Consider the following 14,609-nt stretch of genomic DNA (forward strand, 5'->3'; position numbering starts at 1 on the left):
ATTGTAATGTTTAGATCTATATCCTCCTTGTTAAACTTTTTTCCCTGTGATTTATCTTTCTCTGAGAGTGGTGTATTAAAGTCAGATACTATGATTGTTGAGACTATGATTTCTTTTTCCCTCTTTTCGGGTGTTTAATTAATGATTTCTGTGGATCCTTCATTGGGCGCATACATATTTATTATGCTCACTGGTTCTTGGTTTATTGTTCCCTTGAGAATTATATAGTGCCCCTCCTTATCTCTTCTTATGGCTTATACCTTGAGATCAATTTTGCCTGAGATCAGGATTGCAACCCCTGCTTCTTTTGAATTGCCATTTACTTGGTATATTTTTTCCATCTTTTGATTTTCAGGGGATTCTTGTCTATAATCTTGACAAGTGTCTTCTGTAGGTAGCAGATCGATGGGTTTTGGTTTCTAAGCCAGTCTGCCAGTCTCTTCCTTTTAATGTTTGACTTCATTCCATTGCTATTCAGGGTTAATACATCCATTTTTGGATTCTGTCATGTTATCTTATATCTTTTTTGTTGGTTCTTTTCCTACCTCCCTTTCCTATCTATGCATTGTGTATGCGTGCATGTGTTTTCTCTTTGTTGACCTCTGGATGGACTTGTTCTATGTGGTGGTCTCTTATTTGTGCTTGTGTTTGTTCTTCTGCCCATACTGGGTCAGCTAGCATCTTTTATGGGGCTGTGTTTCTTTTAACATATTCCTTCAGTTTTACCTTGTCTGGGGAGACTCTTACTTATCTATCTATCAATCTTGATAGATAATTTGGCTGAACAGAGTATTTTGGGGTTTCCATTATTTTCCTTTAATTTTCAGACTATGTTATTCCACTCACTCCTTTTCTTCACAGTGTCTGCTGATAGATCTGAGCATATTCTTAAATGGGTGCCTTTGTAGGTGACTGTGTTTTTATCACTAGCTGCTAATAGGATTTTCTCCTTTTCCTCAAAATTTCATAGTTTGACTAATATATGCCTTGGTGACTTCTTAGGATTCAGTCTAGTTTTTTTTCTTCCAGCCTCCTGAATGGTTGCCTGGTTTTTATTCATTAAGCTAGGGATATTTTCCAATAAGAATCCCCTTGCTATTTTCACCAAAACCTGAATGAAGGCCAAACATGATAGTGGGACAAGAAGAAAGTAAAAGAAAATAGATGAAAGAACTAGGAGGTAATGGACATTTAAAAGTTCTAAATACAGGCATGTACATATGTAAATATATTTATATATAACAGATAAATATATCTAAGTACATTTATTGATATGTTAAGTATTAAGGCAGCAGATGGACATTGGGCTTTTACTCAAGTAGTCCCTCAACACAAGAACACATTGTTCTAATAACTCTGCATTCTGTGATACTCGCCTTCCGTGACAAGATCACTGAAAATAAAATGGTTGCATAAGCAAATGTGGTGGAAAAAGCTGATGGTGGTGCCTGGCTATCAAAATATATCGTGCCTGGGGTCTCAAAGGATGGAAGATAAACAAATGAACATCTAGCTGAGAAGCAACAAAACCCACGTGGAAGAAGCACACCAACCAGTGTGATCATGAGCTGTTGATGGGATCAGGTATCAGGCATCAAATACACAAAACAAAAAAAAGTATCAATGTGAATGAGGGGGAAGGCAGAGTGGAGACCTAAGGCCCATCTCTAGACAATTAGGGTTTCCCATTTGTAAATTGAGCAAAAAATCAGAGAAGCTGGATTATATGAAGAGGAACCTAGCATCAGGATTGCAGGAGTGCTTATTAACAACCCGTGATATGCAAATGACATAACCTTGCTTGCTGAAAATGAAGATGAATTGAGGCAATTTCTGGTGAAGATCAAATATTGCAACCTTCAGTGTCGATTACATCTCAATGTAAAGAAAAATAAAATCCTCACAGCTGGACTAATAGTTATTTAGCTAATCATGAGAGGTGGAGAAAAGTTTGAGATGTACATCACACTGCTTAACAGGGTAGAGCAGCAGTTAAAAAGCGGAAGCTCCTCAACCAAATGGAGTGACACTGTGATTTAAAAATGTCTCAAATATAAGAACAGTTATAAGGATTGTGCAGAACTAGGTGGTGTTTTACTCTGTTGTACATAAGGTCACTATGAATTAGAACTAACTTGATGGCACTTAACAATCACTGAAAAATGGATAAATGTCTTTTTCATTTTTAGTGTATTTTAGTGTTTATAAATATAAAATTTGAATGACATGTCCTCCACCTTAGAATTAAATCCACAAAAATATTTCAATATTCCTGTTATGACAAAAAGAAATTAAATTTTACCTTTGGGGGGGAGGGTGGAAACAAACAAAAGTTTGGCAGAGCCCTTGGTGAGTTTGTAAAACAAGTTAGGATGTGCTTCAACTGGTGGAGGAACATTCTCAAAACCACTTGTTCAGTGCTTGGAAAGCAGGTTGTGAGCTTATAACAAGTACCTCAGCAGCAACAACATTCAATATTTGTAAGACATTGATGACGAAAAAACACCACTCATTAGTTTACAGAATACTGGAGGGAAAAAAATTTATATTTCACTTAACCAGTATAGGCAAAATGTGATCATTATAGTGATTCTTCAGTATAAAAAGTATTAAGAATATATTTATTATATTACCTTTTTCCCTTGTTGATTTTTCCCCCAACAGTTTTATTGGCACATAATTTACATATCATACAACTGAGTAGAGCATTCGTTGACTCCTATCAAGGGTAATTGTATAATCATCACTACATCTATCTTAGAGCATTTCCCCTAGCCCCCATGGTTAAATCATGTTTTAAATGAGTTGTTTAATCATGATCAGTTCTACTGAAGACTCCTGTCTTTATTATTTCCTCCCGGAAATTCCCTTTCCTTCCCTATCACCCCCACCACCCTTTTATTCCCTATAATACCTTGTGTCAGTTATTATCATTATACCTCCATTCCTCCAGTGTTTCACAGCTGGGGAAAGAAACAGAAAACAATGAAAGATAAATTGCACTCAGCTGGTAAGAATAGGATCATATTAGTATAAAGACAAAAGTAGAAATAATGTGAGAGGGAGAAAAGTCCCATCAACATTCAAAAAGCAGGGGAAGAAATTTCTTTCATGGAACAGCTAGGAGATACTGGCACCCAGAACAATTCCAGGACCTGTCCACAGGGAAGCCAACTGGCCAAGTATTAAATTTGATCCAGCATAATCAAGATTACAATGTTCTATACCTGATAGTAAGGCTGATCAGGACTCTTGCCTTTGGTTAAAGCATATCCAACAACTGCTTGGTCTGACTAGATCCTCTGCAAATGGGGTTGGGTCTCCCACTGTTTTCCATCGCTTTCTAAAAATTGAGTCTTCATCGTTTTAGCTGTGCTACTTTTCTCTTCACCATAATTGAATTTTGTAGTTTTCATCTTTGAATCCCACAAGTTGGTGTTCTTCTGTGTGGAATTAGTTGACTCCTCGCTTAAATGGCTGCTTGATGGAATAAACACTTTTAAGACTCCAGACACTATTCTAAATGATACTTGGGGATCATCTACTTTTTTTCACTACACTCTACTGTAGCACCATTATCTTTACTGATTCTTTCATGAAGGTGAGTATCAAGCAGGGCCATGATGTAAGAACTGATTGTTTATAAGTTGGAGCTAGAATTTAGTGCAAGTCCAGAACTCATTCCTGGATCTATGCTTTTTTTAATTTGCTATAACTTGGGAATTAATACATATGTCACAATTACTTCTATAATCAGTCTGAAAACATAATTTTCCTTCCTGGGTTTCTTCACATCATCTTCTTATCTCTCCCACTCCTCTATAGCTCTCCTCCCCCCAAACCCTTGTTATATTTTATTTCCTTATATTCTCAACGTCCTTGGATTTCACTTACCATAAACCAGAGGAAGAAATAACACAGCTTCAAAAGTGTGACCCCAGTGGTGACGCACCTCAGAGGTACACCCTAATATACACAAGCATATGAAAAATATAACAGAATGGCCAGGTCTTGCTAGTTTCTATTGACTTTAGAGATTAGTCTCTGGTCCAATATGCCATTTCCAATCTCTCACACCCCATCCCAGTTTGTGAGTTCTATTTTTGCTATTTTGGTGAAATATTTTGATGTACATAAGTTTCTTACTTTCAAGAGGTCTGTCTTCAGCTGTCTGGTTTTTAAAATTATATTTTATACTGTGTTTATTCCACTTATGAAAAGCTGTATATTTGTCCATATTTTTTATTTGTTGTCTTTATTGTTTTAGGACTCACATTCAAATCTAAATCCAGCTTGAGTTCATTTATTTCTATGGAGTAAAGCAGGGATTCTGATTCATTATTCTGCAAACAGAAATCCAGTTATACCAGCATCATTTGTTGGAGAAACCATCTTTTCCCCTACAATATATTTTGCAACTTTGTCAAAATAAGTTATATGTACATTGATGGCTTTATTTCTGGGTTTTCTAATCCATTCCACTCCTCTATGCCGGGCTGTTTTGGCTACCATAGTTGTATAGTATTTTTGAGTTAGGGAAATGATAAGCCTCTTACTTTATTTTCTTTAGTGTTTCTTTGGTTATCTTGGATTTCTTTCTGTTTCATATGAAGTTGGTGATTACATTTTCTATCTCTTTAAAGTATGATGCTGGATTCCAGATTGGGATTGCATTTTACTTTTATATAACTTTGTATAGTATTCATAATTTCACGATGCTAATTCTTCCCATCCTTGAACACAGCACATTTCTCCATTTATGTAGGTCTCTAGGTTTCTTGTAGTAGTATTCTGTAGTTTTCTTTTTATAGGTCTTCTCTTTTTCTGGTTAGGTTTATTCCTAAGTATTTCATCTTTTGGTTGGCTATGATCATTGGTATTTTTTTCTACATTTTCTTCTTTGAGTTCTCTATATTATTATACAGGAATTTGGTTGTTTTTATATATTGATTGTATACCTCCCTATATTGATGAGTCTTTCAATTATATATAAAAATTTATTGTTGGTTCTTGAGGGTTCTTTACATATAGAATTATATAATTTGACAATATAGAAAATTTTATTTTTTTCACTTTATGTGAGTTTGATTTCTTTTTGTTTTCTAATAATTCTAGATAAAATTTCCTGGAAAATATTGAATAGCAGTGCTGCTAAAAGGTATTTTTGTCTGGGCCATGTTCACAACAGAAATTTTCTACCTATTAAGTGAGATATTGACCATTGGTATATCACCATTATTATAGGGACAATTCCCCTTCCAATCCTCCTTTTTTTGGGTGTTTTTATCAGGAATATTTGATTAATTTTCTCAGATGCTTTTCCTGAATCAATTGACAAGATCATGTAGTTTTTTTCCCCTTTGTTTTCTTTACATAATGAACTACATTGATTACTTTTCTAATGTTGAACCTTCCCTACATACCTGTGATGAACCACACTTGGTTGCAGTGCATTATTTGTTTCTGAATTTTTTAAATCCTTGCTTAGAAATTTGTTGAGAATTTTTCCACTTGTATTGACCAGAAATATTGGTCTATACTTTTCTTTTTTGGTCTATACTTTTCTTGTCGTAGTTTGGTATCAAATTTGTGGTCACTTAATTAACTTAATTTTGGAATCTGTCATCCTTTTACTTATGCTGGAACAAGTTAAGCAGAATTGGTGTTAGATCTCCTCTGAATGTCTGATAGAAGACTGTAGTGAAGCCATCTGTCCCTAAACCTGTTTCTTTGAGAATTTTTAATAACAATATTAATCAACATTAATTTCTTCTTTTACAATGAAACTGTTCAGATTATATATATTTGTCCATATCTTCTAGGTTTTTCAATTTAGTATAATTTCTGTTAGTTTTGTTGTGATGTTTTCCAGTTCATTTCTTAATTGTGATAATTACTTCTATTCTTTATTTTCCTTTCTTAGATCTATTAATGATTTTAACAATTTTGTTAATTCTTTCAAACATCCCACTTCTTTTCATGTAGATTCTTTTTTCTGATTCATTTATTTCTACACTAATCTTTAATATTTTGTTTCTTCTAGTGGCCAAATATTTACTTTGTTACTCTTGTCCTAATCATGAGAGATGGTGTCTTAAAGTGTCGATTTTGGTTCTTCTTCTTTAATGATACGTGCATTTATTGATGTGAACTGTACTGCTGTAACTGTCCCCAACAGCTTTGGTAGATTTCATTTTCATTCTCATTTGTTTCAAGGAATTTTAAAAGTTCATTTTATATTTAATCAATTACCCTGTATTTTTAAAGCAGGCTTTCATAAAATTTCTATTTATTTGATAATTTCTTGATATTATTATTGATACCTAATATTATACCCTTGTGATCTTAGAACATGCTTTGTCATATATTGATGTTTAAAAATTTGTTAATGCTTGCTTTGTGATCTAACGTATGGTATATTCTGGAAAATGTTCCATGTTAACTTGAAAAGAATATCTATTATGCTGTTGTTGGGTGGAGTGCTCTGTATATGTCTAAAAGGCCAAGTCGATTAATTGTGTTGTTTTATTTTCTGTGTTTTTGTTTTGTTTCTTTCTGGTTGTTTTATCCTTCCTCAAGAATAGTGTATTGAAGACTGCTACTATTATTGTAGTGATATCTATTTCTCTCTTTAAATCTGTAACAGTTTCACTAAACCATGTTGAAGATGTTTCATTGGAGCCATAGATATTTATTATAGTTCAATCTTATTTAGTTGTGCTTCTGATCATTATGTAGGGTCCTTTCATGGGGGATTTTGTCTTGAAGTCTGTTTTATATGACATTAATATTGCTACTTGCAAAATTTTGTTGCCATTAGTTTGGTACATATATGTTTTCCATGCTTTGAAGTTTAGTCTATTGCTTTCTTTGTGTCTATGATGAGTTTCTTGTTATTAGGATGGACCTTGTTGTCTTGTTCATTTGGCTAATTTCTGTCTTTCTCTTTTTAAATTAATCATTTTATTGGGGCTCTTACAAGTCTTTTAACAAGCCATCATTCAATTATATTAAGCACATTTGTACATATATTTCCATCAACATTTCCAAAACATTTTCTGTCTACTTGAGCCCTTGGTATCAGCTCCTCTTTTATCCCCTACCTCCCCAAATTTCTGTCTCTTGACTGCTGTATTTACTTCATTTATATTTAGCATAGCTTTTGATACATGTTTATTTGTTATTATTTTATTGTTGGTTTCTTTGTTCCTCAAAATGGTGCTGAGTTAAATTGTTTCAATTTTTGAGTGATATTTATTTTTATATAGTTTATTTTTTAAGTTGTTTCATTGATATAAAATTCAGATATCATACGCTTCCATTGTTGTCATTTTTAAGAAGAGTTGGATATACATCATCACAATCAGTTCTAGTGCTCCATCCCACCTCTTGAATTCATTATTTGTCCCCCCCACACCCATTCCCCTCTGCATCCCCACCTTCATCGTTGCATTATTTAATGTTTATATGTATCCACTCCTTCTGTGCTTCATGAACTTGGAAAACTAGCAGAAATAATAAAAGGCAAAACCAACATGAAACAGAAAGGAAAACTAACAAAAATATAAAATTAAAATCAAGAGAAAGACCATCAGCAATATGAAAAAACTAGAGAAGAAATTTCTGTCATGGAACAAGGTAGAAATATTTAAGCCTAGTGCGAATTCATGTTGGTTCAAAAGGTCAACTGACCAAGAAGTATATTATACCATACATTGTTACAACATAATCAGGTTTACAATAATCTCTGTGTAATACTAAAGGTGTTCATATCATCCCATGTTTATGGGCAGAGGTGACCTCTCTGAGGGTTAATATGACTAGATACTCTGCAGATGGATTTTGGGATACTATTGTCCTACATAGACTTCTACAGATTGCTTGATCACAATTTAAACTCTCTTATTTTTTCTATCATCGTATTTGGATTTTATTATTGACATCTTTGGATCACACAGGCTGGTATGCTTCTTTTGTGTGGATTAATTGATGCTCCAAATAGATGGCTACTTGTTTGAACACAAGCCTTTAAGGCCCCAGACTCTATTCTAATTGTTAGCCCGGCCCTATTTGCTTTCTTCCCCACATTTTCCCCTAGCGCCCTTAAAGTGTGGAGTATGGAGCAGGGTCATGTTGTAAGAACTAACTGTTCTTTGATTGGGGCTTGAATTAAATGGGACCCTAGAATCCATCTGATTGTGCACCAGTTATGAAGGACACTGGTTTATTTTAACTATCATATTATCATTTTATGACAGAGGAAAACAAAACAAGCAAAAAGGAAAGATGGTCAATCAATCACCCGCTTGTAGAAGGTGATTGCACTGATAATATCAATAACTTATCCAATGTCATAATATTTAAAATACTGTTGAGATGAGGATGTTATGCTAGTACACCCTAACTGCAAACTACAATCCATGAGTTGTTTCTTTGTCTAGACTGAATTCTTAAATGATTGATCACTGTTTACACTGAGCATGAGGCTTGGTGCTACGGAAAATTTCCTGTAACATTCTTTACAAGGCAGTATCAGATTAATACTTGTCACATTAATGCAAGAGAATAATTGAGATACTAACTATACAGTGGTTCTGGGTCTCCTTTTATTGGAATCCCACTAGGCCAAGGGTCCCATCAGAGTATTACATTCATAAGTCCAAAGGTACAGGTACTTCTGAGGTAGGACCAAACTCCTTCAGTCCAGATCCCACTTGGAGTCCTTCTCGTGTGGCCCTTGGGGGATGCCATGATCCCTTTAATGTTAGTATGCATGGTGTGTTTCATTGAGGGTTTGGTAGCAAAGTGTCTATCCGAGAAAATAGAACCGGTTTCATTCTCCCCTAAAGGCTCCTTATAATTATTGTTTAGCATCCCTTCCCAATGTGAGGTTGTGTCTACCAATTTACCCACCATACCCATGCACAGAAATGTGAGTGCCTCCTCTGAAATGCAAATACTCCCCTCTCCTAGTCTTAACCGGATTTTCCAGTAAGGTTCTCCTCTCATTCCTGTGAAGAGACTTGATTTGTCACAGCCTTGTCTCAATGTTGTATGGCATTAAATGGATGGTTCTCGTTCTTATTTTCCTTCTTGAAGGAATAACCCCATCCAACGTAAGGTCCCCTTTTTTGAGGTGGTTTTCATTTATTATGTACATGTAAGGGGGGTGACAATGATTCATAACCTGTAGGCAGATTATCTATCCTTAGTTTGGGAATCGGCCTCTAAGATTTGCTTAATTAGTATTTCTCCTTATAATAATAGATGCATACATTTGTTCTTTTGAATTGACTAATTTCACTCAGCTGCATGGTATCCAGGTACTTCCATGTTGTGTGGTGTTTCATGCTTTCACCTCTGTGTTTTAGGTAGGCATAGTATTTGGTTGCGCTTAATTCATTTTGTGGTTTTTATTCTTTCTTGTTATTTTATTGTTTAGTAAGGATTTGGCATTTTGCTCCTTTTATTTTAGTGTGATGAATCTATTTTTTGAGGGTACTTTATTATTTATTATTATTTACCAAGTTTTAAACAGTTAAATCTTTCCTGAAATCTACTCGAATTCCTCTCTGTTCAAATGTTTTCTATCTACATTTTTCACTCTATTTACCTTTTCATTGTCTTAATTGCTGCTTTGGTTCCTGGCTCCCTTTAGTTTTCATTCTTGTAAGTTTGTATTACTTTAATCGTGACAGTTATTGGGTTGCCTTCTGAGTAGTTCTGCTACATTGATCTCAGGTTGATGTCTGCTGCTGCTATTACTTCTATGTTCAAATAACTGCTTTTGTGTATATGTTTGATACTTAGATCAAATTAATTTCTTATTATCTTATAATTCCCTTACTTCTCTGTTTTATTAAAGTACAATTTTTCAGGATATAAGTTTCTTAGTTGGTACTAAGAAATTGGGAGCTTCTATCAGATTCACCTTCACTGAACAAGCCCCTATAGGTTCTGACAGGTGTACGATAGTGTTTCTGACACTACTTCTTATGGAGGGCAATGTGAAAAACCAGGGATGATTCAATCTCACCTAGAAAATCCTCCTGCACTGTTGGTGTTCATCTCACCCAACTCTTCTTGTTTATTCTTCAGAGCTTCAGGACGCCATATATTTCCTCCACATAATTTTAAAAAATCATTTTATTAGGTGTGCATACAACTCTTATCACAATCCACATTGTGTAAGACAGGGTTCTCTAGAGAGACAAAACCAGATTGCAAGTAATTATATATATACATATATATCACAAAAAATGAACCATTAAATTATAGATAGATAGATAATACAAGAAATGAACAGTTAAATTATAAACTATAAAGCAGTGAGACACTAGCAGTCCTTTAAGTCTTGAGGGCCACCAGTTCCTCTTCCGTAGAGAGAGCTGGGCTATATATACCCAGGCAACAAACAGCAAGGCAGGTCACCAACTGTCACCAAATATCGGTCCCCACCTCCTGAGATGAACATTCCAATCGTGTGGGCTTAAAGGGACCTTAACTTACAGCGACACAGTCCACAGGCTAGGCGTCCCACAGCTAATGTACTCTTTAAATTGAGGTACAGAAGAAGCAAGGCAGGCCCACACTGGTCCAAAGATTGAAGAGCAAGAGACAAGCTAGGCGAGGCTCACTGAGCCATTTATCTGTCCGCCCTTAAATTAATCCTACTTTTGTTTATCGGCCAAGTTGGCACAATATTCTATCCCCATCCACGCCTTGACAACTTGCACCTGTACACAATTTTTTAGCCATATATACTTATAAAATTTCCAGACATAAATGAAATCTCACTTTTACTTATCATCAATCATCTATCATATATATAAATGAAAACACAATGAGTCAAATTGGATCTGATATATCATACCTGAACAAAGGAAATATATGATTCAATAATCACATAAAAAGAAAATACATTGACAATTACAAACCTCCCTTTTTTAATTGATCATGTGGTCGTAATTGATAGGTAGAATTGCCTTCTAATACTACCCATTCTGTATTACCTTTTCCTCAGCAAGCACCTCAGCTGGCTGTGATTTTTTGCCTGGTGGAGTGATCCAGACCTTCATTCCTGAGGAGTCTGGGTCATTATAAGTCCTGTCAGGATTGGGTTGCTGTAACTTACCATTTACTTTAATAACAGGGCATGGAAGCACTAAGAGTCGGCCTATGGGATTTCCTGGATTCCAGACATATTCTTTACCTCCATTATTTGGCACCAGTCCAATTTCTCCATGGTAATCAGGAAAAATCACACCACTTAGTACAGTGACACCCTTCCTGACCTGTTGATCCAAAGGCATGAGAAGCCCAAAGTGCGCAGGGGGGCATTCTCAGCTGCCTGTCCAGGGGAATCCGTGCTGTGTTTCCAGGTGGGAGAGTTCCTTCCTTCTGGACCAGGGCCTCCAGGCCCGAGGTACACAGGATTGCTGGGACAGGAAGCAAAAATGCTGCAAGGGGATCACTAGGAGGAATAGTGAGTGGTGTCACTTGAGTTTCCACCCCTTGGTTCCTGGACCCATGAATTCTGGCTATTGGAGACACAACACCATATATTGGCCGCTGGTTTAGAGCGTATACAGCTTCCTGGAGAACATTGCCCCAGCCCCGCAAGTTGTTGCCACCTAATTGGTGCCATAATTGTGTCTTTAGGAGCCCATTCCATTGTTCCATCAAGCCAGCAGCTTCAGGATGATGAGGAACATGATACGACCAGTGGATTCCATTGGAATGGGCCCATTGCCACACTGTATTTGCTGTGAAGTGGGTTCCTTGATCTGAAGCAATGCTATGTGGGATGCCATGCCAGTGGATGAGGCATTATGTAAGTCCACAAATAGTAGTTTTGGCAGAAGTATCGTGTGCAGGAAAGGCAAATCTATATCCAGAGTAGGTGTCTAGTCCAGTAAGAACAAAACGCTGTCCCCTCCATGATGGAACTGGTCCTATGTAATCAACTAGCCACGAATTTGCTGTTTGATCTCCCCGAGGAATGGTCCCATATCTGGGACTTAATGTTGCTTTCTGCTGCTGGCAAATGGGCCACTCAGCTGTGGCAGTGGCCAAGTCAGCCTTGGTGAGTGGAAGTCCATTTTGCTGTGCCCATGCATAACCTCTATGCCTGCCACCATGTCCACTTTGTTCATGTGCCCATTGGGCGATAACAGGGATGACAGAGGAAAGAGGAGGACCAGTCTCCACAGCGCGTGTCATCTTATCCACTTGATTATTAAAGTCCTCCTCTTCAGAGGTAATCTTTTGGTAAGCGTTCACGTGAGATACAATTACCTTTACTTTCTTGGCCCATTCAGAGAGGTCTATCCACATACCTCTTCCCCCACACCTCCTTGTCACCAATTTTCTAATCGTAGTCCTTCCAATTCCCTGAACATCCAATCAAGCCATTAGCCACAGTCAATGAATCAGTATATAGTCTCACATCTGGCCATTTTTCCTTATATGCAAACTGAATGTCCAGGTGCACTGCTTGAAGCTCTGCCCACTGGAAAGATTTCCCTTCACCACTGTCCTTTAGGGAGATCCCAGAATGGGGGCTGTAGTGCTGCTGCTGTCCACTTACGAGTGCCACCTGCATATAGTGCAGAGCCATCTGCAAACCAAGCATGACTTTTTTGGTCTTCAGTTAAGGTATGGTAAGGAACTCCCCGGGAGGCCATAGGTACAGACTGGGAGAAAAGAGGCAATGTGACAGAATGGAGACTATGGGCATTTGGACCACTTCTTCGTGCAGCTTACTTGTTCTTTTAGGTCCTACTTTGGCCCAATATCATATATACCACTTCCATTTAACAATGGAATGTTACTGCACATGTCCAACTTTATGATTCCGTAGGTCTGACAATACCCAGTTCATGACAGGTAACTCAAGCCTAATGGTGACTTGGTGGCCCATGCTGAGGTGTTCAGTCTCCACCAAGGCCCAGTAACAGGCCAACAGCTGTTTTTCAAAGTGGGAGTAGTTGTTTGCAGAGGATGGCAGGAGTTTACACAAAAATTCCAAAGGTCAGCACTTTGATTCACCAATAGGGGTCTGCCAAAGACTCCACACTGCATCTTTATCTACAACTGACACCTCTAACACCATTGGGTCAGCTGGATCAGATGGTCCCAGTGGCAATGCAGGTTGCACGGCAGCCTGAACTTGTTGAAGAGCCTTTTCTGGTTCTGTGCCCCACTCAAAAATGGTGGCTTTTTGTGTCACTTGATAAATAGATCGAAGTAGAACACTCAAGTAAGGGATATGTTGCCTCCAAAATCTGAAGAGGCCCACTAGGCATTGTGCCTTTTTTAACTCGTTGGGGGCGCTAAATGCAATAGCTTATCCTCCACTTTTGTATCAATATCTTGATATACCCCACACCAATGGACCCCTGGAAATTTTACTGATATGGGGGGGTACCTGAATCTTCGTTCGATTAATTTCCCAACCTCTTGTACACTGATATTGTATCAATGAATCTAGAGTCTGATACATCCTCCTTAGTGGGTCCAATCAGCATAATATCATCAATATAATGGACCAGTGTGACATGTTGTGGAATAGACAGATGGCCAAGGCCCCTTCAGACTAAATTATGGCACAGGGCAGAAGAGTTGATGTACCCCGGGGAGAGAATTGTGAAAGTATATTGTTGCCTCTGCCAGGTGAAGGGAAACTGCTTCTGGTGATCCTTTGAGACTGGTATTGAGAAGAAGGCATTAGCCAAATCAATAGCTGTATACCAAGTACCCAGAGAAGTATTAATTTGCTTAAGCAATGTAATAACATCTGGGATGGTGGCTGCAATTGGAGACACCACCTGGCTAAGTTCACGATAATCCACTGTCATTCTCCAGGATCCATCTGTCTTCCTTACAGGCCAAAAAGGTGAGTTAAATGGGGATGTAGTAGGAATCACCATCCCTGCATCTTTCAAGTTGGATGGTGGCACTGATCTCTGCAATCCCTCCAGGAATACGGTACCGCTCTTTGTTTACAATTTTCCTAGGTAATGTCAATTCTAATGGTGTCCATTTGGCTTTTCATACCATGATAGCCTTTATTCCACATTTTAGGGATCCAATACTGGAGATCTGCAAGATACTAAGTATGTCTATTCTAATGATGCATTCTGGAACTGGGGAAATAACCACAGGGTGGCTCCGGGGCCCACTGGACTCACAGTGAGGAGTACCTGAGCTAAAACTCCATTGATAACTTGACCTCCACATGCTCCCACTCTGACTGGTGGGTTTTCAAAAACATTTTGAGTCTCCTGGAATTAGTGTCAGTCCTGAGCCAGTGTCTAGTAATCCCTGAAAAGTTTAATTATATCCTTTCCCCCAATGAACAGTCACGATTGTTCAATCAATTCCCAGACCTGAGCCAGTTACAGACCCACAATCCATTGAATGGGGGGGGCCGGGTCCCTTTGAAAGAGGACCCTGCTACATCACCGAAGGTTTATACTGTTAGTATTTCTTCTAGCCTTCCCCAAAGGGACGTGCAGCCTTTCATCTCTCAGGAATGAAGCTCTCGGTCACATATATACATCCATTGTGTCATACATATTTGTGCATTAAAAAAATCATTTTATTGG

Source organism: Tenrec ecaudatus, chromosome X (assembly GCF_050624435.1).
Source record: "Tenrec ecaudatus isolate mTenEca1 chromosome X, mTenEca1.hap1, whole genome shotgun sequence".
NCBI lineage: Eukaryota > Metazoa > Chordata > Mammalia > Afrosoricida > Tenrecidae > Tenrec > Tenrec ecaudatus.